This window comes from Bos javanicus, chromosome 8 (assembly GCF_032452875.1).
Source record: "Bos javanicus breed banteng chromosome 8, ARS-OSU_banteng_1.0, whole genome shotgun sequence".
NCBI classification, from domain to species: domain Eukaryota; kingdom Metazoa; phylum Chordata; class Mammalia; order Artiodactyla; family Bovidae; genus Bos; species Bos javanicus.
The window spans coordinates 33,436,609-33,463,704 of NC_083875.1; positions in this window are offsets into that span (position 1 = coordinate 33,436,609).

Sequence of the window (27,096 nt, forward strand, 5' to 3'; positions counted from 1 at the left end):
TGAATAATGCTCAATAAGCATGGGAGTGCAAATATCTCTTTGAAACTCTGTTTTCATTTTCTTTGGATATATACCCAGAATTGGGATTGCTGGATCTTATGGTAGTTTTATTTTTCACTTTTTCAGGAGACTCCAAACTATTTTCCATACTGCCTATACTGATTTGTGTTCCCACTGACAGTGCACAAGTGTTCCCATTTCTCCATATCCTCACCAAGACTTGTTATCTCTGTTGTTCTTGATAATAACCATTCTAAAAATTGTGAGCGTTACCATACGGTAGTTTTGATTTGCATTTCCTTTATTATTAGTGATGTTGAGCATTTTTCATATACCTGTTGACGACTTGTGTATATTCTTTGGAAAAATGTCTATTCAGTTCCTTTTCCCATTTTCATATCAGATTTTTTTCTATTATTGAGTGGTAAGAGTTTTATAAATTCTCCAATTACATTTAATGTATTTAAATGTAAGAAAATGTACATTTAATGTAACTTAATGTAATTAAATGTACATTTTCTTACATTTTCTCCCACTCCACATGTTGCTTTTTCATTCTGCTGATTGTTTCTTTTGATAAGCAGAAGCTTTTGAGTTTGATGTAATCTTACTTGTTGATTTTCGCTTTAGAGCCTTATGCTTTTAGTGTCATATCCAAAGAAAATCACTGCCAAGATCAATGTCCGGAGTTTCTTTCCTACTTTTCTTCTAGGGCTTTTATGGTAGCAGGTCTTATGTTTAAGACTTTGATCCATTTTGAGTTAGTTTTTCGAAGGGGTGTAAAATAGGGGTCCAATTTCATTCTTATGCATCTGCTTATCCTATTTACCCAACATCATTTGCTAGAAAGACTGTCCTTTCCCCACTGATTTTTTTGGCTCCCTTGACAAATATTATTTGGTGAATTGAGTTCAGATTGCATTTTATTATCTCTCCCCTACTGCAGTACCCTTGAATAAAGCCTTACTTACCTATTTAACTCTGTCAGGCATGATCTTTGTTTTGAAAATATTTTAGCTGTAAAATTTAACTTAATTCTCATAACAAACCAATCATATAAATTACACGACTATCATTCTTAATATGTTTGTTTGTGAAAAGTTCATGTATATGCATATTAAATGAACTTAGATTCTAATCTAGGCATTCAAACTCTAGAATTTATGCCTTATCAACCACATTATACTATCTTTCTATCTTCATTTTCTTCATCTAACATCAGATACAGTTAGTTATTTACATAACTAAATTTTTTAAGAATCCAACACTGTAAAGTACTGTACAAATGAAATAAACCCAGTAGCTACCATTAATATTTTTGAATTAATCATAATTTATATTATTAATATATTTTAACAATAGACCACATCCAGCTTACATACAGTATTTCCAAAATCTTTCTTTCCTATAAATATCAAAGAATTATCCTAAGATAATTATTTCCAAACTAAGTCAATGTCAGGAGTTAGGTGATTTGACATGTCAATATATTTTAAAGGGTACTAAAAAAATCCTAAGCATTAATCTTGATCTTCAGTATGGATACATTCTCTACCTCTATCACACTCCTTTTGTAAAAGTGAGCATTATATAAGCAGCTAATGAGCTTCAAGTCTGAGGAGGATTTCCTATTGTCTCATGTACTCCTTAAGAAAGAAAACTCTTTTAGAGATCCAAACATACAGTCTGCAAGCAATAACAACACAGATGCATTTATGAAGAAATTATTCACTATGTCATCCAAACTCTTCCTATAAACAAAGCACATACTAGATGAATTGTCAAGTCATGCCCATAAATAACACTCAGTTTCTATGAGAGCATGATACACATTCTCTGTCTTCAAACTGCTCTACATCTTTGTCTTTGAGTGGCTCATTATCAGAGCATGAGCATATGTTTGTGTGCATGAATGTGTATACGTGTGTTTTGTGTGTGTGTGTGTGTGTTGGAGGACAAGAGAAGGCATACTGGAATAAATGGAAGAAATACCTAAGGGAAAGAAATAGTTAAGGATAATTCTTTCTTTCTAGGTAGTAACCATGCGCTACAGGAAATCAAGTGAGTTATTATTAAAATCTATAAGATAAGCAATTCTGGTAACGAGCAGCTGTGTATATGTTTAACACTTTCCATTGCTATACAAGGTAGTTTAGACTCTGCTTGGAGCAGTTTGGGAGCAGGATGCCCCAGATTCACTGCTTTTATTCTAAATCAGTAGCTTTCCTAGCCTTCCTGTGCTGGGGACACTAAGCTGACAAGGAACTTTGTGTATATAAACAAAGTATATGGATAATATATATATATATATAATATCTATTTGAAAAAGGCCAAGTATATTATCCATGGTAGTGAGGGAGTGGTTCACCTTCATGAAATAAAGGTGCAGTGGGATGCTTTCACAAAAGAGCACCCTGTGAGAATGAGGTGCTGGACTAAATTGTATTCTGCTTTTGTGAAAACTCAAATCCTTAATGTTTTTGCTGAAGAAGTATGACCTCAATTTAACAATTCCTCCCCCTGTGGAGTTTTGAAACAGAGTGCTTGATTTTGTACCAGTTTCAGAGGGTTTATTTTTCTAACTCAGAATTTGCTTTTGACAGTGCTGAATTGTACCTGAGCCCTGGAAAACAACAATATTAAGAACCCACCACCAACAACAAAATTTGTATTCAAGAAATGAATTAGTGCAAGGAAGCCCTTTTCCCCATATGACTCACTGTGACATATGACTACCTGTGACAAGGCTACACTTAGATCGTTCAGATTTCTATTCTTTGTTTCATGAAGATCAGCAAAACTGTTTGAAGATCAGTTGAAACAAAGCCTTGTTAAGGGATTGACAAAGTTAGGCTTCTGCTGTCCCTCTTGAATTTTGACCCCTTATCAGCCTGAGCCAGCATAAAGCCTTCCTTAAGGGACCCTCCTAGGAATCAGCTAACTTCAAGGAAAGACATTCCTTGATTAACTGTTCCATCATGCCACCCTGTCATTCTACAACCTCACGCCACATTCTGTTGCCTTATAAAAGTTTTTGTCTACTTAACCTTCTGGATTCTTGAAAATCTCTCTATTACAATAGTCTCCTCCTCTTGTCAGTTATTCTCCACTCCTTATTGCAGTCATCCTTTCCAATTAAGCCTCTCCTTACCTAAGACTAGATTTGATTTTACTTGAAACTTGGCATATGTAATCATTTCATTAAAATTTAGAATCATAGAATGTTGGACCTTGAAGGAGCTGCAGAGCTAATGTAGATAGGTTTTTTTCATATTTTAATATGCATAAGAATCTTAGGGGCATATGAAAATTGGATTCTTATTTTCATATAAAGAATGACATTGGAACTACTATGTACATATTAGATAAAACCAATGGTTCAGATCAGTTGTTCCTTGAGTACAAATTGGGATACAATTCTCAAATGCTCGAAAAATTGATGCTTTTGAACTGTGGTGTGGAGAAGACTCTTGAGAGTCTCTTGGACTGCAAGGAGATTGAACCAGTCCATTCTAAAGGAGATCAGCCCTGGGTGTTCTTTGGAAGGAATTATGCTAAAGCTGAAACTCCAGTACTTTGGCTACCTCATGTGAAGAGTTGACTCATTGGAAAAGACTCTGATGCTGGGAGGGATTGGGGCAGGAGGAAAAGGGGACGACAGAGGATGAGATGGCTGGATGGCATCACCGACTTGATGGACGTGAGTTTGAGTGAACTCCAGGAGATGGTGATGGACAGGGAGGCCTGGCGTGCTGCGATTCATGGGGTCACAAAGAGTTGGATACGACTGAGCGACTGAACTGAACTGAACTCCTGCTGATGAAAAATGGAGATTATGTGACCTAACCAAAGAATATATAACTAATCAATAGACCAAGCTTTGGACTATGACACTTTGATTCTCAAATTGGTATGTGTACCATTGCACAATACAGTCTTTGTAATGTAAAAAAAAAAAAATTCATAACCCCATCATTTTCTAATGGAAGCATAATAATAGGTTGGTATAACAGGCATTTTCTTGGAATATATGAAACAATGGAGAACTCTGGATGTGTTGGTACAGTCACTGGCATTAATTATTATGGGTTAATTAGTAGCATCCCACACTGAATACTGTAGTGGTTTATTTGCAAACTGATTATTGAATATATTGCTAAACTTTGACATACATTCTTGGAACACATTATCAGTCATGCTATCTCGACTGAGGAAAATATATAGCATTGCATTATTGACTATTGTTCTACTCAATTATTTTTAAAACAATCTACTATTTGAAAAAATACAGAAAGTAAAAAAAAATACTCTAAATTAAAAAAAAAATCCACTTTCAATATTAAAATGAGATTGTGCCCTTTATTGAAGAACAAAAGTAATAAATCCCTAGGGCTTAATTAGATGTACATCTTAATAGTAAAAGACAGACGGCATTCCAGTAGGATAAAATAATGAAGAAAGTTGCTATTTTAACACACTGGGTTTTTGTTTCTTAATTTCTGGGTGTGTATGAAAATTTTTTATAGTTTGCCAGATTTTGTTTCTCTATTTTCCATTTATCTTTGCTGCTTTTTAAATATCAGAATGTAACATACAGGTAGTCTTAGCTTTTCAAAAAAAATATCGTCATTTGAAAAGGAATTGTTTTGCAAATTGGTATTTTAGGCAATCATTCATCTTGCAATTAATGTAGCTGTTCACAAAATTGAGGACAAAGAAGTGTCATAAGAACAGTGAGTCTACAAGTGGTTAACATTTCAAGGAATAAGTCTCTTAGCTGGGATCTCAATCTTCATAGTTCCTATTATAATGCTTATATACAAATTAAACAGGCAAAATCCCAAACACTAGAAATAGCTTTTATAGTATCACTTTGCAACATGTGTAAATAACAAGTGACCTCTGAGAGCTGACTGTTAAAGAAGATTCAATTCTTTACTACAAGTCACCTTACTTGGTAATTAACCAAGTGTGTGTGGAATATTATATCAAAGCATGCATGGGTGAAACTGACACCATCTGTGTCACATCCTTATGAATTGTAATTTAATTATGCTGCAGTTGTTTTGTTTACATGGGTGTACATTTTTTATATTACTGTGGAATTGTAAATTTTCCTTTTATCTTATTCTTTTTAAAGACTGTCCCATTTTTCAATTTACTCTTGGGTACTTGTGGACAAATCTGTATATCTATACCCAGATAGTTAACAAAATATCAGATTTAAATTAGTTGTTTGTTGTCTGAGTCTGTGAGTATCTTAAAATATATATATATATGTCTTTTTGGGCAAAGTCATCAGAATAAAACCAAAAAAAGAAATTTGAATAGTAACAAGAGGAAACAATAAGTTTCAAGCCTTTATCTGCCATTCAGATACACATCGTTACAGGCTAAAAGAAAAGAAGCAAGTAGACAAAAAGAGAAGCACATCCAGATGAAACATAAACAGATGCACACATACATACAAGCTAATTTCTAGACAGTTCATTAATGCATGAAACAAGAGAATGCATGCATTTTAAGATTGCTGCATATAATGAAAGTCATTCAAGAGGCAGACTTAGTGGGGAGCTTAATGTAGGATTGTAACACAACATTACAGTATGAATAGTGATCCATTTTTAGATTATGTTCTATATATGTAATTTAAGATTATTACTATGTTCATACTAATAACATTTGACCATAAATAAAGTTTTGTAGGACAATCCAAATGCTACCTGAGGAGGCACTATAATCAACCAGCTCATTTATATGAGATTTTCAAATTTTTCATGATATCTGGCCTTCTCACTTTCCCCAGTGTGCAAGGAAATCTTAAAAAAAAAACCCAAAGGTTGTGGAATTTTGTTTTTTAAAATATCAAAGTTTATTTACATTTCTTCCAAATACTGCTTATGAGACCTCAGGAACATCCTTTTCTCTTTTGGAGCTACAGTTACTTCTCTATAAAATAATAATTCATCCTTTTATAGCAGATTGAGCACATTGGAGAAGTGTTCAGTAAATGTGTGTTGAGTTGTTATATTATGGAAGTAACTATTCCCCCTATTCAATGCTATCACAGGCACCGATTGCCTTTAAGCATTTCCAAAATTGTGACAACTTTCTCCATAAAAATATCTCAGTACCTTTTAAAATCCACAATTAGAAGTTGTAATTTAATTTTTTATACCTAAAAGATATTTCCTCTATTTAGTTTTATTTTGGCATCTCTAATCCACCACTTTCCTTCCACTTACAGTTCTTAAATTATCAATTCAGAGAAATAACAGGATTGAAATTCCAGCAGATGGTTCAGCCCTAGAGTTTCTTCTGATTTGAGATTTTTAGGTTCCTTGGCAGAATAAAAGGTTTGCTCTGAATTTAGACAGAATTTAAATAAAGGAAGAGTGATGTAATTGGAGTGATTCTAAGAAGCAGTTATACAATACAAAAGCATTAAGAATACTTGATAATTGTCAGAATTTGCAACTTAAAGTTATAAACTAATCAGAATGTCAAATATAAGAAACTCTACAAATTTCTGTCTTATTAAAAAGGCAGATGATTTTCTGAATTATCATATAATACTCTCTGACCAATATCTAGAGAGGATAAGGAATATATTTAATTGGCCTTTGCACCTACATCTGTGTGATACACCCAAAATGGATTTATAAATAGTGGGGTTATATTTAAGAATCAAAAGTTTAAAAATTCTTAACACATAAAAATAGATGAATAGATATAGGAGAGAACAAGATGGTAGAGGAGTAGGTGGACATGGAGTCCATCTGTCTCTACGGATATATCAGGAATACACCTTTGGATACAGAAGTGCATCTACAACACCAGCCGAGAGCAGACAGGAGTAACTGACCAGAAGAAAATAATATATAGAATAATGCAAAACTTGGTGGGACAAAGGAATTAGGGGGAAGTGTTAGTAAAACAGGACCTGCCCTCAGCAGGGATCTGATCCCCACAACAGGGCATCTGTCTGAGTCAGAGGAGAAACATTTAAAGCTGAGAGTGAAATAGCTGATCTGTGGCAGCCTAAATGGAATGAGAATCAGACAGTCCTTGACACAGCCATACACACCCTGGACCAGGATGCAGGTTCCCTGGAAGGTGAAACATCTAGGAGCTGGAGTTTAGAGATTGTGGAGCAATCCTAGGCAAGGGCTGCTGTGGACTGCAGAGAGACCGATCAAAGGGAGGTGAGGGAGGAGGCTGTGGTAGGAAATGCCAGTTAAAGAAAGCCGGGCAGCCATGGAAGCAAGGCGATACTGCTGAGTCATGCGTGGAGGGGGAGCCATCAGCCCTCTCTCTCCCAACATGCCAGCATCAGCAACTGAGCAACAGAGAGGCTAGCCCATCAAATGCGCCTGACTCACTGAACTACGGAGCATGACCCCACTCACTCTGCTCCTTTCAGTGACTGATGCTCTGAACTACAGGGTGCCCCTTTAAGTGCCTGGGGCCAATCGACAGAGTAGGACCCCAGCCAGGGGGAGCCTCTCTATGTGCCTGACACACCAAACAACAGAGGAGGACCCCAGGCAAGGGAGCCCTTTAAGTGCCTGAACAGGCAGAGCTATGGAGAAAGACTTCCAAAGAGGTCTTTTGATCACCAGAGGTTCATAAAAAGACTCTGATAGTGCCATAACTCTTGGGGCAGAGGCAGTCTGTGTCCCTGCACACTTGGTGCTGCCAGTGTCGCCAGAAGCCAAGCAGCTACACTACCTTCTGCTCAACTTTCACTGGGGCAGAGCTGCCACAGGAAAAAAAAAGTCTTGTGTCTATGCTCCTTGACTCCTTGTGTCTATGTCTGACTCCTTGCAGCCCTGTAGACTCTGGCCTGCCAGGCTCCTCTTTTAGGGTGTGTGTGTGTGGGGGGGCGGTTCTCCAAGCAAGAATACTGGAATGTATTAGCCAATACTGGTTGCCATACCCTTCTAAAGCACTATATTTCTTGCTTCCCTAGCCGCCAACACCCCTGAGTACCTGGTGCTCCCAGAACCCTTGTAACACAAGCAGCTGCACCATCTTCACACCTGGCCCTGACAGGCACAAACCCAAGTCCTCCAGGGCAGCCTCAGGAGCAAACCCCAGTGGATGACCCACAGGCAGAGGTGGGAATAAAACTACAATTGAAACCCAGGGGCAGTGTGGCTAAGGAAGAAGACCCAAAACCTTCCCACCAGCTGTACAAGCTCCAGATTAAATCCACATGATCAACTAGGCAGACTCTGTGTCTATGGAATACATAAAAGGTCATTGAGAGCTCCCACAAAAGAAAATGCACTAGTTCTGATAGTTGTGGACATTGGAGGCAAAAATACATAGGCGTAGGACCAGATCTAAGCTGGCCCCACAGCGGGTCCAGAGATCAGCACAGTATTGGAGGGCATCCTAGGGAGGTGAGGTGAATTGTGACTCCCAGTGAGGGAAAGGACTCTGACAGCAGTGACTTAACAAAAACATTTATTATTATTATGTTTTGACTTGTTCTGTAGATTCTTTTGGAGTTTTTATCTCTTCCTTTTTTCCCCCAACTCTGTTGTAGTTGTTGATTTTATTGGACTATGAAATCTAATTAAGCTTTTGAACTTTTTTTCTCGGTCACATTTTTTATTGTTGTTAAAAGACTCTTGAGAGTCCCTTGGACTGCAAGGAGATCCAACCAGTCCATTCTAAAGGAGATCAGTCCTGGGGGTTCTTTGGAAGGACTGATGCCAAAGCTGAAACTCCAATACTTTGGCCACCTCATGCAAAGAGTTGACTCATTGGAAAAGACTCTGATGCTGGGAGGGATTAGGGGCAGGAGGAGACGGGGATAACAGAGGATGAGATGGGCTGGATGGCATCACCGACTCTATGGACATGAGTTTGAGTGAACTCCGGGAGTTGGTGATGGACAGGGAGGCCTGGCATCCTGCGATTCATGGGGTCGCAAAGAGTCGGACACGACTGAGCGACTGAACTGAACTGAACTGAAAAGTCTCAGCCTCTTCGTTGGGCTTTTGCAGTTCTGTGGAGTTTTCCTGTTGTTTTTTTTTTAATTTTTAAACCTATCATTATTTTTTTCTACATGTATTCCTTTCTTTGCTTTCCCTACTGTTCTTTTCACCTTGCAGTTAGTCTTTATGTATATAAATCTTCCTTATCTACAGCTATTTAACTTTGCATATCTATTCTTTTTTTCTTTTCTTTCATTCCTTTCCTCTCCACATATTTGTTAGTTTTTTATTTTCATTGCTTTATTCCCAGATTGGCACCTTGCTTTAGTTTTGTTTTCCAGTTTGTGCTTTAGTTATTTTATGGTAAATATAATTTTTGGTTTCTTTTCTTTATCTGGTTAATCTGTTGTACTTTACTTTTGTTGCACTGTTTGATTTTGCTTATGGGTGTATATGTATATTCAGTCCCACTTTTTACTGTTGCTATAAACCTCTGCCTGTATGTTGGGCTTTTGCAATTCTGTGTTTTCCTCCCCACCCCCCCCCCCATCCTCGCCTTTTTTTCCCTATCTTCTTCCATTTTCTTTCTTTTTTAATTTTAATTTTTAATCTATCATATATTTATACATTTATTCCTTTGCTTGCCTATCCTACTGTTCTTTTCCCCTTGCAGTTAATCTTTAATGTATATAAATCTTCCTCATCTACTGCTATTTAACTTTGCCTATCTATTATTTTTTTCTTTTCTTTCATTCCTTTCCTCTCAACATATTTGTTAGTTTTATTTTCATCCCTTTATTCCCCACTTAGCACCTTTCTTTAGTTTTGTTTTCTAGTTTGTGCTTTAGTTAGGTTTGTTCTTAACTGGTAAATATAATTTTTGATTTCTTTTGTATGCCAGATCATTCTACTGTATTTTTGTTGGACTGTTTTGACTTTGCTCATGGATATATATGTGTAGGTGTATATTCTGTCATTTTGATTAGTATTTGTCTGATTTTGTAATGGCCATTTGTCTGGGATTCATCTTTGTTTTCTCGTTCATGGGAGTTTGTCTTAATCTCATTTTTGCCATAACAAACCACTTGTGGAATCTTTGTTCCTGACCAGAGATCAAGCCCTAAGCCTTTGGAGTGGGAGCACTGACTCCAATCCTAGACTACCAGAGATCTAACCTTAGGGAGTATCAAATAGTAAGAACTCACACAAAAGAAACCACTTCAATACAAGACCTGGCATCACCCAACCACCAGTAGCACCCTGTGCAGGGCACCTCATCTAAACAACAAACAAAATGAAAATACAAACCAAATCATCAGCAGACAGGACTACCACATCACTCAGCCTTGCCAATCAAAGGAAAAACAAACAAACAAACAAAATTTCAGCACAAATCTCATCTTATAATCTTACAGAAATCACTGGACCAAACTTAGGAGGGCAGACACTAAAAGGAAGAAATAATTCAACCTTTAGGCCTAGGAAAAGGAGACCTCAAACTCAATAAGTTAAAAACAAAATAGTGAAAAGCCAGAGAAATACTACACAAATGAAGGAACAAACTAGAAAAACAGAGGTCCACATAAATGAGAGGAAGTAGGCAAACTACCTGAAAAAGAATTCTGAATATTGATAGTAATATTGATGATCAAAAACTTTGAAAAAAAAAGGGAGAAAATGCAAGAGTCAATTAACAAAGACTTAGAAGAATTAAAGAATAAACATACAGAGACAAACAACATAACTACTGAAATTAAAAGTACTTTAGAAGGAATCAATAGCAGAATATCTGAAGTAGAACGAATCAGTGAGCTGGAAGATAAAATGTTTAAAATACCTTCTGAAAAGCAGAATAAAGTAAAAAGAATGAAAAGAACTGAGGATAGTCTCAGAGACAACTGGGACAATAACAAATGCACCAACATTTGAATTACAGGGGTCCCATAAGAAGAGAAAAAGAAAGGGTATGAGAAAATTTTTTGAAGAGATTATAGTTGAAAATTTCCCCAACGTGGAAAAAGAAAAAGTCAATCAAGTCCAAGAGGCACAAAGAGTCCCATACAGGATAAACCCAAGGAGAAACATACCAAGATACATACTAATCAAACTAACAAAGACTAAACACAGAAACAAAGAAAGAAACAAAGAAAGAATATTAAAAGCAGCAAGGGAGAAGCAACAAGTAACATAAAAGGGAAACCCAATACGTTTAACAGCTAATCTTTCAGCAGAAACTCTGCAGGCCAGAAGGGAATGGCAGGATATATTTAAAGTACTGAAAGGAAAAAAATCAACAACCAAGATTACTGTAACTGGCAAGGATTTCATTCAAAAATTGATGGAGAAATGAAAAACTTTTCAGACAAACAAAAGTTAAGAGAATCCACTGTCACCAAACTAGCTTTAAAACAAATATTAAAGGAACTAATTATAGTCATGAAATACAAAAGAAGAATAAAGATCTACAAAATCAACCCCAAACAATTAAGAAAATGGCCATAGGAACATATATATCAATAATTACTTTAAATGTAAATGGATTAAATGCTCCAACCAAAAGACACAGATTGGCTGAATGGATACAAAAACAAGACCCATATATATGCTGTCTACAAGAAAACCACTTAAGGCCTAAAGACACATATAGACTAAAAGTGAGAGGATGGAAACATATGTTTTATGCAAATGTTAATCAAAAGAAAGCTGGAATAGCAATCCTCATATCAAACAAAATAGACCTTAACATAAAGAAGATTACTAGAGATAAGGAAGGATACTGCATAATGATCAAGGGATCAGTCCAAGAGGAAGACATAACAATTGTAAGTATCTATGCACCCAACATAGGAGCACCTCAATACATAAGACAAACCCTTAAAGATATAACAGGAGAAATTGACAATAACACTAAAATAGCAGGAGACTTTAACACCCCACTCACACCAATGGACTGATCATCAAAACAGAAAATTAATAAGGAAGCACAAATCTTAAAGAATACATTAGATGAGATGGAACTCATTGAGATCTTTAGGAGATTTCATCCAAATGCAGAAGAATACACCTTCTTCTCAACAGGTTACTGAAGAAATCAAAAGGGAAGTCAAAAAGTTTCTAGAAACAAATGAAAACACGACAACTCAAAACCTATTGGATGCAGCAAAAGTAGTTCTGAGGGAAGTTTATAGCAATACAATCTTACCTCAAGAAACAAGAAAAACATAGAGCAGACAACCTAACTTTACACCTAAAACAACTGGGAAAAGAAGAACAAAAAAGCCCCAAAATTTGTAGAAGGAAATAAATCATAAAGAACTGAGCAGATAAATGAAAAAGAAAGAAACAGTAGTAAAGATTAATAAAACTAAAAGTTGCTTCTTTGAGAAGATAAACAAAATTTATAAGCCTTTAGCCAGATTCATCATGAAAGAAAGACTAATCAAATCAACAAAATTTGAAATGAAAAAAGAGAGGTTATAGCAGACAATGCAGAAATACAAAGGAGTATAAGAGAGTATTACGAACAACTATATGACAATAAAATGGATAACCTGGAAGGTTTGGACAGATTCTTAGAAAGTTCAATTTCCAAGACTGAACCAGGAAGAAATAGAAATTATGAACAAGCAAATTACAAGCACTGAAATTGAAGCTGTGACAGAAAAATCTCCCCCAAAAAACAAAAGCCCAGGACCAGATGGCTTCACAGAATTCTATCAAACATTTAGAGAAGACCTAATGCCTATTCTTCTAAAACTCTTTGAAAAACTTGCAGAGGAAGGAACACTTCCAAATTCATTCTACAAGGCCAGCATCACCATGATACCAAAACCAGACAAAGACAATGAGAAAAAAGAAAACTATAGGCCAATATCATTGATGAACCCAGATACAAAAATCCTCAACAAAATTTTAGCAAATGGAATTCAACAACACATAGAAAAGCTCACGCACCATGATCAAGTTGGATTTATCCAGGAATGAAAAGATTATTCAGTATATGCAAATCGATCACTGTGATACACCATATTAACAAATTGAAGGATAAAAACCATATGATCATCTCAATAGATGCAGAAAAAGCCTTTGACAAAATTCAACATCCATTTATGATTAAAACTCTTCACAAAATGGGAATAGAAGAAACCTACCTTAACATAGTAAAGGCTGTATATGATAAGCCTACAGCAAGCATTATGCTCAATGGTGAAAAACTGAAATCTTTCCTCCTAAGATCAGGAAGAAGACAAGTATGTCCACTTTCATCAATATTATTCAACATGGTTCTAGAAGCCCTTGCTACAGAAATCAGAGAAGGAAAAGAAATAAAAGGAATAAAGATAGGAAAAGAAGTAAAACTGTATTTGCAGATGACATGATATTCTACATAGAAAACCCTAAAGATAGTATAAGAAAATTAATAGAGCTAATCAGTGAATTTGGCAAAGTTGCAGGATACAAAACCAATACCCAGAAATCACTTGTATTTTTATATACTAACAACGAAAAACCAGAAAGAGAAATTAAGGAATCAATCCCATTCACAATTATAACAACAAAAAAGTTAACATATCTAAGAATAAACCTAAGGAGACAAAAGAACTGTACACAGAAATTTATAAGACACTAATGACAGAAATCAAAGATGACAGGAATAGATGGAGAGATATTCCATGTTCCTGGGTATGAAGAATCAATACTGTGAAAATGACTGTACTACCAAATGCAATCTACAGACTCAATGCAATCCACAGACTCAATACAATCCCTATCAAATTACCAATGGCATTTTTCACAGAACTAGAACAAAAAATTACATAATTCAAATGGAAATACAAAAGACCCTGAATAGCCAAAGCAGTCTTGAGAAAGAAGAATGGAGCTGGAGGAATCAACCGTTCTGAATTCAGATTATACTATAAAGCTACAGTCATCAAGACAGTATGGTACTGGCACAAAAACAGAAATATAGACCAATGGAACAAGACAGAAAGCCCATAAATAAACCCAAGCACCTATAGGTATCTTATTTTTGACAAAGGAGGCAAGAATATACAATGGGTCAAAGATAGCCTTTTCAATAAATGGTGCTGGGAAAACTAGACAGCTACATGTAAAAGAATAAAAGTAGAACACTTCCTGACACCATACACAAAGATAAACTCAAAATGGATTAAAGACCTAAATGTAAGACCAAAGACTATAAATCTCTTAGAGGAAAATGTAGGCAGACATTTCGATGACATAAGTCAAAGCAAGATCCTCTATGACCCACTTCCTAGAGTGTGGAAATAAAAACAAAAGTAAACAAGTGGGACCTGATTAAACTTAAAAGATTTTGCACAGAAAGGAAACTATAAGCAAGGTGAAAAGACAACCCTCAGAATGGGAGAAAATAATAGCAAATGAAACAACTGACAAAGGATTAATATCCAAAATATACAAGTAGCTCATACTACTCAATGTCAGAAAAACAAACAACCCAGTCAAAAAGTGGGAAAAAGACCTAAACAGATATGTCTCCAAAGAAGACACACAGATGTCTAACAAACACATGAGAAGATGCTCAACATCTCTCACTATTAGAGAAATGCAAATGAAAAGTACAATGAGATATCACCTCACACCAGCCAGAATGGCCATCAAAATGTCTACAGACAATAAATGCTGGAGAGGGTGTAGAGAGAAGGGAATGCTCTTGTACTGTTGGTGGGAATGTAAATTGATACAGCCATTATAGAAAACAGTATGGAGACTCCCAAAAAAGCTAGGAATAAAACCATTAAATGACCCAGCAATCCCACTCCCAGGCATATGCCCTGAGGAAACAAAAATTGCAAAAGACACATGTTTCATTGTAGCACAATTTACAATAGCTAAAACATGGAAGCAACCTAGATGTCCATTGACAGATGAATGGATAAAGAAGTTGTGGCACATATACACAATGGAATATTACTCAGTCATAGAAAGGAACACATTTGAGTCAGTTCTGATGAGGTGGATGGACCTAGAATCTATGATACAGAGTGAATAGAGTCAGAAAGAGAAAGATAAATATCATATTCTAATGCATATATTGGAGAAGGCAATGGCAACCCACTCCAGTACTCTTGCCTGGACAATCCATGGGTGGAGGAGCCTGGTAGGCTGCAGTCCATGGGGTCGCTGAGAGTTCGATGTGACTGAGAGACTTCACTTTCACTTTTCACTTTCCTGCATTGGAGAAGGAAATGGCAACCCACTCCAGTGTTCTTGCCTAGAGAATCCCAGGGATGGGGGAGCCTGGTGGGCTGCCGTCTCTGGGGTCGCACAGAGTCGGACATGACTGAAGCGACTTAGCAGCAGCAGCAGCAATGCATATATACACACATATATATTCCATATATATGGAATCTAGACAAATGGTACTGAATAATTTATTTACAAGGCAACAATGGAGAAACAGACATAGAAAATAGACATCGATACGGCGAGAGGGGAGGAGAAGGTGAGATGTATGGAAAGAGTAACATGGAAACTTACATTACCATATGTAAAATAGATAGCCAAGAGGAATTTGCTGTATGGCTCAGGAAACTCGAACAGGGGCTCTGTATCAGTTTAGAGGGGTGACATGGGGAGGGAGATGGGAGGGAGGTTCAAGAGGGAGGGGATATATGTATATCTATGGCTGATTCATGTTGACATTTGACAGAAAACAGCAAAATTCTGTAAAGCAATTATCCTTCAATAAAAATAAATTTAAAAAATAGATAAATAGTTATTGAAGTAGACTTTATACTACACTTACATTGATTCCTTTTTTAAATGTACACCACTCTTAAATATACATCGCTGAGAATGTATTGAGAATTTTTTTTAATTTAGTAACAGGAATTTATTTATAATTATGTTTCTTTTCCCACTGAACCAAAAAATGAATGATAGAATACAGAATTGTCCTTTCTGTAGGTGTGCTTCTTTCCCAGGGCTGAGTCCAAAGCAACCTGGTATGGGTGTGAAAACTTTCATATATCTCCTAAAAATAACACTTTCCTTCAATGACAAGATCTGTCAGTCACATCCTGTCACCCTGAAGACTGGCATATTTTCCTTACCTTTTTGTACAAACCTAGAGAAGTAACAAAAGGCCACCACACTGCTTTCTCATCTTTAGACAGAGTGCATTCATAGGAAAAACTGGGAGTTTTATAAGGATCTCAGCTACATGTAATAGATTAGACCATTTCACTCTCATTTGATTACTATTCTCTCAATTTGCTTGGCAAGGCTGTCCATGGAAGAGGAAGTCTGTGTGATTGAAATGACTTTAGACTGAGGTTAATGCAAAAGCTCTTATGAACGACAGGCCAGGGAAAAGCCTCCCACAAAAAATGGAACAACTTAGGTGAGAGTTGATATTTTCCCAAATAGTATGGCTACACAATTGTCATCTTTGTTCAAGTTGATACATTAACAACTGAAGCTATTATACATTAACAGCATAAGCTACAGGTTATGTGAGGGGTCAGAGTATTATGTGTGAAAAGTCTAGGCTCTACAAAAAAATAAAGTATAGTTTACTGAATAAGATCAGATCAGATCAGTTGCTCAGTCGTGTCCGACTCTTTGCGACCCCATAAATCGCACAGCACGCCAGGCCTCCCTGTCCATCACCAACTCCCGGAATTCACTCAGACTCACGTCCATCGAGTCTGTGATGCCATCCAGCCATCTCATCCTCTGTCGTCCCCTTCTCCTCCTGCCCCTAATCCCTCCCAGCATCAGAGTCTTTTCCAATGAGTCAACTCTTTGCATGAGGTGGCCAAAGTATTGGAGTTTCAGCTTTAGCATCATTCCTTCCAAAGAAATAGATCCAAAAAAATCTGAGTGTTGAGAATGCCTATATTTATGAGCATATATTCAACCCTCCTTAAATATGTGTAATTAATTTCTTTTGATTACTATCTTTGGTAAAACTTGGTTTGTTATTTAGAAAATTATGGGTTTCTTGATCAACTAATTTATTTCTCTATATTTCCTTCTTTATGCTTCTAAAAGGTATAATGTCTCATGCTCTTATAATATTACGTCAAGACTATTGCAATACTCAAAAAAGTGACTTATTTTGTTTTCAATCATAGAATACTGTATTAAGGGTAAGCTTCATAGAAATGATTGTGGACTGGTTGATTTTTTTAATACTTTCATAGAACTGGAATGAGATTTAACTTCTGTAATATAATACAATCTTATATTTTTGTATACATATAAACTGTGACAGGGTTGTCTTTTCATTACAGGGTTACAACTGTAATTTTGGTCATATTGAATGTGATGAGAACTGTACATTCTTGTTCATTAATACAAGGCATGTGTATAAAATGGAGAACAGTCTGAATATCAGTCTTTTATTGAATTCCATGTGGTAAGTTCCTAAGCATTACTTTGAGCCCACTGTTCTAGATTTATGTGCAATCTGTGTATTTGAGTGTCTAAGATGGGGGAACAGAGCTGTAGTGACATTTTTTTAGTGTTCTTAAATTGCTGTAAATGAAAACTTGAATCACAATGAACACTGTGAACATTATTTTTTCTTTCATAATTCATTTTTGTTTATTTATTAATTCTGCATTTAGAGTGCCCTATTGGTGCTGTTCGGGACAGGTGCATAAAAAAGCAAGGGCAAATATAATTTAGAAAAAATAAATTTAATGTAAATTATTTGACTAGTTATCTTTGAAATGTACATTTCACTGAAACTGTAAATAAGTCTATAACCATCCTTTGTAAGGATAATGTAATGTGGTTTTAGTCAAACTTAAAGTGCTTCCTTTTGATTTCCTTTCTCATCTCTACTAAATATTAAGGAAATGATAATGATAAAAAGACACATTTTTTTTTTACTAAGTGTGACAAGAAAGAACTGAAATAATGGGCATCAAATTTCTAACAATGGAAAAATTGAGACAAAATTATCCAGCTGATCTGCCTCTTGAGAAATTTGTATGCAGGTCAGGAAGCAACAGTTATAACTGGGCATGGAACAACAGACTGGTTCCAAATAGGAAAAGGAGATCGTCAAGGCTGTATATTGTCACCCTGTTTATTTAACTTATATGCAGAGTACATCATGAGAAATGCTGGACTGGAAGAAACACAAGCTGGAATCAAGATTGCCGGGAGAAATATCAATAACCTCAGATATGCAGATGATAACACCCTTATCGCAGAAAGTGAAGAGGAACTCAAAAGCCTCTTGATGAAAGTGAAAGAGGAGAGTGAAAAAGTTGGCTTAAAGCTCAACATTCAGAAAACAAAGATCATGGCATCCGGTCCCACCACTTCATGGGAAATAGATGGGGAAACAGTGGAAACAGTGTCAGACTTTATTTTGGGGGGCTCCAAAATCACTACAGATGGTGACTGCAGCCATGAAATTAAAAGACGCTTACTCTTTGGAAGGAAAGTTATGACCAACCTAGATAGCATTTTCAGAAGCAGAGACATTACTTTGCCAACAAAGGTTTGTCTAGTCAAGGTTATGGTTTTTCCTATGGTCATGTATGGATGTGAGAGTTGGACTGTGAAGAAGGCTGAGCACCAAAGAATTGATGCTTTTGAACTGTGGTGTTAGAGAAGACTCTTGAGAATCCCTTGGACTGCAAGGAGATCCAACCAGTCCATTCTGAAGGAGATCAGCCCTGGGATTTCTTTGGAAGGAATGATGCTAAAGCTGAAAGTCCAATACTTTGGCCACCTCATGCCAAGAGCTGACTCATTGGAAAAGACTCTGATGCTGGGAGGGATTGGGGGCAGGAGGAGAAGGGGACAACAGAGGATGAGATGGCTGGATGGTATCACTGACTCGATGGACATGAGTCTCAGTGAACTCCGGGAGTTGGTGATGGACAGGGAGGCCTGGCGTGCTGCGATTCATGGGGTCGCAAAGAGTCGGACACAACTGAACGACTGATCAGATCTGATGGATCATGAATGAAACATTGTTACACACATGCATTCACACACACATACACACATATACACACACCCTATCAATTAAAGAAAAAGAGGACACCAATAATATTAGACTTGTATGTTTTTTAGGGAAAACAAGTTTATTGCCTTGTGGTCAGACCTGTAAGATGCTTCACAATGTGGGTCTTATTCATATTGGGCTGATGTAGGCTGTGAAGTTAAAAAAAAAAACAAAACAAAACTGTTTCTTTGGAAAGAGGCCACAGTACTATGTGTCTTTAAAAAATAAATATCTATTATTTTTTATTATTTATAGAAAAGAGGAGAAGAAGAACTTCTTATTAACAGATATGAAACTATCAAGTGTTTTTTAAAAACAGGTTAAAACATCTTTAATTTAGAAATCTTATTATTATTCAGGAAAACTACCTGTTGAAGCAATTTGCTGTTGTCAACAAGAATGAGGTAATGAAAAATTGTGATATTGAACCTCTTTTCAGACTCTTTAGAATAAAAATTCACAAGTAAAGAAAACGTTTATTGCTGGATTGCAAGCTTATAAAGAACCTGGTTATGTTAGTGTTAGTTGCTCAGTCGTGCCCGACTCTTTGCGACCCCATGGAATGCAGCCCACCAGACTCCTCTGTCCATGAGATTTTCCAGGCAAGGATACTGGAGTGGGTTGCCATTTCCTTCTCCAGGGGATCTTCCCAACTCAGGGATCGAACCCAGTCTCCTGCACTGCAGGCAGATTCTTTACTGACTGAGCTACAAGGGAAGCCCTCCATTGCTGGGAGGTAATAATTAGAAAACACACCCTCTCTGTGCCTCAAATCCCTCCCTAGAAATGGTCCATTTGCTGCCTGATGACTGCACTTGTGTCCCATGCTGTTATGACCCCCAACTCCAATGCTAGTGCTCTCCTCATTAGCTGTATTCGTAAGGCCCATTCTCCTGTGTGAACTCTCTGATAACCAAATAAGCCTGATCTACTATTAAGATTTCCCACATTCACTGCACTCAAAAGGCCTTTCTCCAGTGTGAATTCTCTGATGATAAATTAACTGGTATATTAATTTACTCATAATAAATTATAGTATTCTATACATTAGGTCTGATCATTACTGGATAATATTCTGCCAGTCTTCATGTAACTTATGTATATAATTGAATGTGAGCTGAATTGAACTGAACTGATGACAATAAATATTATTTTAACATCCCTAAAATTAAGCTTTGTACTCAGAGCTACTTGTTGACTTACTCAGCAACTGAGTTCTGAAATTTTGCTACAGAAAAATGCATTCATATGCATAAGTTAAGAGTGGCACTCATCTCCTGAATAATCATGTGTTTTAACCCAGAATTCAACCAGCAGATATATGGTCAACTGATCTTCCATGGTATACCAAGAATACACAATGGAGAAAAGACAGGCTCTTCAATAAATGGTGCTGGGAAGACTAGCTATGCACAGGCAAAAGAATGAACCTTATTATATCCCATTAAAAAAAAAAAAAACAAGTTCAAAATGTATTAAAGATATAAATACATGACTTGAATTGTAAAACTCCTAGACTAAAATGAAAGAGAAATGCTTTTTGATGTTGGTCTTGGCAATGATTTTTTAGATATGACACCAAAGCACTAGTAACAAAACCAAAAATTGACAAGAAGGACTACATTAAACCAAAAAGTTTCTGCACAGTGGAGAAGACAATCAGCAAAACAGAAAAACAACCTATGGAATGAGAGATAAGATTTTGAAGTCATTTATCTGATATAGGGTCAATTTCCAAAATATTTAAGATGAGTTCCTAAAATGCAATGCCAAAAGCAAGACAAAACAAGTTACCAGGTTTTACCTGAGCCAAGAACTTGAATAGGCATCTCCTCAAAGAATAAATATGGATTGGCAACAGGTACATGAAAAATGTCCAACATCACTAATTATTATGGAAATGCATATTAAAACAAAATTGAGATGTTATCTAACACTCAGTTACAATATGCTATTATGGAAAAAAAAGAAAGAAAGATAACAAGTGCTAGTAATGATGTGGAAAAACTGTAACTCTTTTAAATGTTAGTGGGAATGTAAAATTACACAGCTTCTATGGAAAGCAACATGGAGGTTTCAAAAAAATTTAGACATAATTACACATTATCCAGCAATTCCCCTTCTAAATATTTATCTGAAAGATTGAGGTCAGAATCTTGAATATTTGCATTCTCATGTTAATTGCAACACTGCTCACACTACTCAAGTTATGAAAATAACTCAAATGTCCCTTGATGGATGAGTGAGTAAAGAGAACGGTATGTATACATACACATACTATGGAATATTATTTAGCCTTTAAAAACAAGAGAATATTGTTCTATGTGACAGCGTGGATGAGCCTGGAGGACATTATGCTAAGTGAAATGAATTCTCATAGAACGGAAAGTAGAATGGCAGTTGCCAGTGCAAGCAGAGAAGGAAAATAGAGAGTTGTTTTTCAATTGTTATAAAGTTTCAGTTATGCAATAAGAATTAGTTCTAGATATCTGCAGCACAGTATAATGCCTAAAGTCAACAATATTGTATTGTGCACTTAAAAATTTAAGAGGATAAGTCTCATGCTGTGTTCTCAATACAACAAAATGGACAGAGGGAAAATTTTGGAGATTTGATTATAATGATAGTTTCATGGATGCACCGTTCAGTTCAGTTCAGTCGCTCAGTAGTGTCTGACTCTTTGTGACCCCATGAATCACAGCATGCCAGGCCTCCCTGTCCATCACCAACCCCCAGAGTTCACTCAAACTCATGTCCATCGAGTTGGTGATGCCATCCAGCCATCTCATCCTCTGTCGTCCCCTTCTCCTCCACCCCCAATCCCTCCCAGCATCAGTCTTTTCCAATGAGTCAACTCTTCGCATGAGGTGGCCAAAGTACTGAGGTTTCAGCTTTAGCATCAGTCCTTCCAATGAACACCCAGGACTGATCTCCTTTAGAATGAATCAGTTCTAATGAGGTGAATGAAACTGGATTCTATTATACAGAGTGAAGTAAGCCAGAAAGAAAAATACCAATACAGTATACTAACGCCTATATTGAATTTAGAAAGATGGTAACAATAACCCTGTATACGAGACAGCAAAAGAGACACTGATGTATAGAACAGTCTTTCGGACTCTGTGGGAGAGGGAGAGGGTGGGATGACTTGGGAGAATGGCATTGAAATACGTATAATATCATATATAAAATGAGTCACCAGTCCAGGTTCGATGCACGATACTTGATGCTTCGGGCTGGTGCACTGGGATGACCCAGAGGGATGGTATGGGGAGGGAGGAGGGAGGATGGTTCAGGATGGGGAACACATGTATACCTGTGGTGGATTCATTTCGATATTTGGCAAAACCAATAAAATATTGTAAGTTTAAAAAAAAAAACAAAAAAACAATGGACTGGTTGGATCTCCTTGCAGTCCAAGGGCTTCTCAAGACTCTTTTCCAACACCACAGTTCAAAAGCAGCAATTCTTTGGCGCTCAACCTTCTTCACAGTCCAACTCTCACATCCATACATGACCACAGGAAAAACCATAGCCTTGATTAGACAGAACTTTGTTGGAAAAGTAATGTCTCTGCTTTTAATATGCTATCTAGGTTGGTCATAACTTTCTTTCCGAAGAGCAAGCGTCTTTTAATTTCATGGCTGAAGTCACCATCTGCAGTTATTTAGGAGCCCCAAAAAATAAAGTCTGACACTGTTTCCACTGTTTCCCCATCTATTTCCCATGAAGTGATGGGACCAGATGCCATGATCTTAGTTTTCAGAATGTTGAGCTTTAAGCCAACTTCTTCACTCTCCTCTTTCACTTTCATCAAGAAGCTTTTTCGTTCCTCTTCATTTTCTGCCATAATGGTGGTGTCATTTGCATATCTGAGGTTATTGATATTTCTCCTGGAAATCTTGATTCCAGCTTGTGCTTCTTCCAGCCCAGCGTTTCTCATGATGTACTCTGCATATAAGTTCAATAAGCAGGGTGACAGTATACAGCCTTGACGTACTCCTTTTCCTATTTAGAACCAATCTGTTGTTCCATATACAGTTCTAACTGTTGCTTGCTGACCTGCATACAGGTTTCTCAAGAGGCAGGTCAGGTGGTCTGGTATTCCCATCTCTTTCAGAATTTTCCACAGTTTATTGTGATCCACACAGTCCAAGGATTTGGCATAGTCAATAAAGCAGAAATAGATGTTTTTCTGGAACTCTCTTGCTTTTTTGATGATTCATTGGATGTTGGCAATTTGATCTCTGGTTCCTCTGCCTTTTCTAAAACCAGCTTGAACATCTGGAAGTTCATGGTTCACGTATTGCTGAAGCCTGGTTTGAAGAATTTTGAGCATTTCTTTACTAGCGTGTGAGATGAGTGCAACTGTGCGGTAGTTTGAGCATTCTTTGGCATTGCCTTTCTTTGGGATTGGAATGAAAACTGACCTTTTCCAGTCCTGTGGCCACTGCTGAGTTTTCCAAATTTGCTGGCATATTGAGTGCAGCACTTGCACAGCACCATCTTTCAGGATTTGAAATAGATCAACTGGAATTCCATCACCTTCACTAGCTTTGTTCATAGTGATGCTTTTTATGGGCCACTTGACTTCACATTCCAGGATGTCTGGCTCTAGGTGAGTGATCACACAATCATGATCATCTGGATCATGAAGATCTTTTTTGTATTGTTCTTCTGGGTATCCTTGCCACCTCTTTTTAATATCTTCTGTTTCTACTATGTCCATATCATTTCTGTCTTTTATCGAGCCCATCTTTGCATGAAATGTTCCCCTGGTATCTCTAATTTTTTTAAAGAGATCTCTGGTCTTTCCCATTCTGTTGTTTTCCTCTATTTCTTTGCATTGATCGCTGAGGAAGGCTTTTTTCTCTCTCCTTGCTGTTCTTTGGAACTCTGCATTCAGATGCTTATATTTGGTTTTCACTCCTCTTCTTTTCACAGCTATTTGTAAGGCCTCCCCAGACAGCCATTTTGCTTTTTTGCATTTCTTTTCCATGGGGATGGTCTTGATCCTTGTCTCCTGTATAATGTCACAAACCTCTGTCCGTAGTTCATCAGGCACTCTATCTATCAGATCTAGGCCCTTAAATCTATTTCTCACTTCCACTGTATAATAAGGGATTTGATTTAGGTCATAACTGAATGGTCTAGTGGTTTTCCCTACTTTCTTCAATTTAAGTCTGAATTTGGCAATAAGGAGTTCATGATCTGAGCCACAGTCAGCTCCTGGTCTTGTTTTTGTTGACTGTATAGAGCTTCTCCATCTTTGGCTGCAAATAATATAATCAATCTGATTTTGGTGTTGACCATCTGGTGATGTCCATGTGTAGAGTCTTCTCTTGTGTTGTTGGAAGAGGGTGTTTGCTATGACTGGTGCGTTCTCTTGGCAAAACTCTATTAGCCTTTGCCCTGCTTCATTCCATATTCCAAGGCCAAATTTGCCTGTTATCCTAGGTGTATCTTGACTTCCTACTTTTGCATTCTAGTCCCCTATAATGAAAAGGACATGTTTTTTGGGTGCTATTCTAAAAGGTCTTGTAGGTCTTCATAGAACCATCCAACTTCAGCTTCTTCAGCATTACTGGTTGGGGCATAGACTTGGATTACCATGATATTGAATGGTTTGCCTTGGAAATGAATAGAGATCATTCTGTCATTTTTGAGATAGCATCCAAGTACTGCATTTTGGACTCTTTGTTGACCGTGATGGCTACTCCATTTCTTCTAAGGGATTCCTGCCCACAGTAGTAGATATAATGGTCATCTGAGTTAAATTCACCCATTCCTGTCCATTTTAGTTCATTGATTCATGGATGGACACATATGTTTAAACTTTCAACTTATACACGTTAAATAAGTTCCATTTTGGAGCATATCAATTATATCTCAATTGATGAAGAGATACAGAATTGTAATAATGAAGAATAATAATTGAAATACATTTAGGGCTTACATTATAAAAAACACAAGTGGTTAAGATAAAAATATTGGATGACATATTTTGAATAAATCATGAACAATAATAAAAGATTTCTCAGTGAAGGACTTTACTTCACAATATTAATTTGAAGAAATATATAAGAAAGATTAAAGAGAAAAAAAGAGAGAAATAGTAACACTAATTAGGAGTCTGTTGTCAATCAGTTATTAAATACTGAATCCTGGGGAATAAAACAATAAAAGTGAAGGAAAAAGATCAGAATCCTGATTTACTGACATGAAATATTTGAATAATTGGCAACTCACTTGAATGGATAAAAGAAAACTTCAAAATTTTTAAGTGTGTGTTTTAAATTTTGTGGTGTTTTCCTTAATAGAAATCTTAAAGGTTATATTCAAAATATTTCACAACTACTGTGATATGATCCCTGATCGTGCTGAATGGGCACTGGTTTGGAGCCATTTGGTTATGTGCCAGGTATGCATTTAATGACTGAAAGGAAAGAGACTGTGGTACTTGTTCATGACTATCTAGGATTTAAGTTGCTCATGAGCTATCTATTTGGACATGTTCTGTAGTCATATGCAAATAACTATAATTTATCTATAATCTGATATATTATATTTAGACAATACATGGGGAGATTCCATTCCATTAGAGAGAGACCATTTGAACTTTAAGTTACTTGCATGTGTGCACAGTGGCTTCACTCATGTTCAACTCTTTGCAACACTAAGGAAAGACTGTGGCCTGCCAGGTTTCTCTGACCATGGAATGCTCCACATAAGACCACTGTAGTGGGTTCCCACTTCCTTCTCCAGGGGATCTTCCTGACCCAGGGATTGAACCCTCGTCTCTTATGTCTCCTGCTTTGGCAGGTGGGTTCTGGACTGCTAGAACCAACTGAGTGCAATGATTATTGTTACTAAAATATTTCAGAAGTTTTTTCTGCTTGTATACACTAAGGAAGGCAGCAAACAATACTTACTGGTGGGGGATTAAAATACACTTGCTCCACTAAAATCTTGTGGTATATTAGGTGAAGTAGTTCTAATTTTACACTTTTATTATTAATCCAAGGAACATGATACAGTGTGGTATAATGGGGCAGAAGTAAAAATTGTACTTTATATGCATTTTATGCAAAATTTTAGATATATAAACTTTGGTAAGATAATGAATGCATACCTTCTCTGAGATACTCTCTCCTCCCATCCAAGTTACAGAGGATCATGCATTTAGAATTTATGGTTAAGGCTTAAATGAATATTAAGTGTAAAATACTTAACCAACTGAAAGTGCCCGAGTAGTTTCCTTACAAAATCCAATGTTTACTGTGTCTTGCAAAAGCACCTGGATGGGTTTCCACCCTGTGATAGTGGGCAAATGACAACAATCCAACTGAAGGTATATTTTATATGTCATAATCAATATTAATTTTCTGGGACTTTGAAGTGGGGAGTGCTTCCCACAATAAATGCTTCCCACCCTAAATGGTTGAAATCAAGGATGCTAAATGTGGTTGGCAGGACCATATGTCAAAAATGTTTGGAAAAACAGAAAACACATTCTAAAACAATGTGGAGTCCAATATTGAGCGGTTTTAAAACTTATAATACAAAATTTACAAGAGCACATGAGCTAAATTCTAGAATTTACAAAAATAGTCAAGAATGACTTACTCAACCTATATCCTAGGATATTTAAATTCATGATAAACAATATTCTTTTAGATGCAATAATGAAAGTATTCCCTTAGTATGTAAGTTACTCTTTTATAGGAGTTAAGGCCCTTAGAAAGCCTTCTTTTTGCAGAAAAATGTGTATTGTACTGATTTACTTGAAAGTTTCTTGACAAAAATAATGCACTTCTTAAGCCAATAATCTCAGTGTTAGAGAATAATTTAAAACAGCAGTGGACATGTTGGACTTAAGACTAATAAATATAACTGTTTTATTGTCATCAAACCAATACAAATGAGAATAACTTCCTGTCAACTTGAATGGTTTCAATGGGCAAAAATTCCTCTTTTTTTCTTTTTTTTAACATTTGTCATTCAACCACTTTTTTTTTTCCCACTTATGTACTAATCTTATTGAAACATACTTGGAGCAGAGAATCTCTTGCAGAAATGTACTGAATTTTAGGCCTAATGAAAGACTTGCAAAAGTATATGTCTACT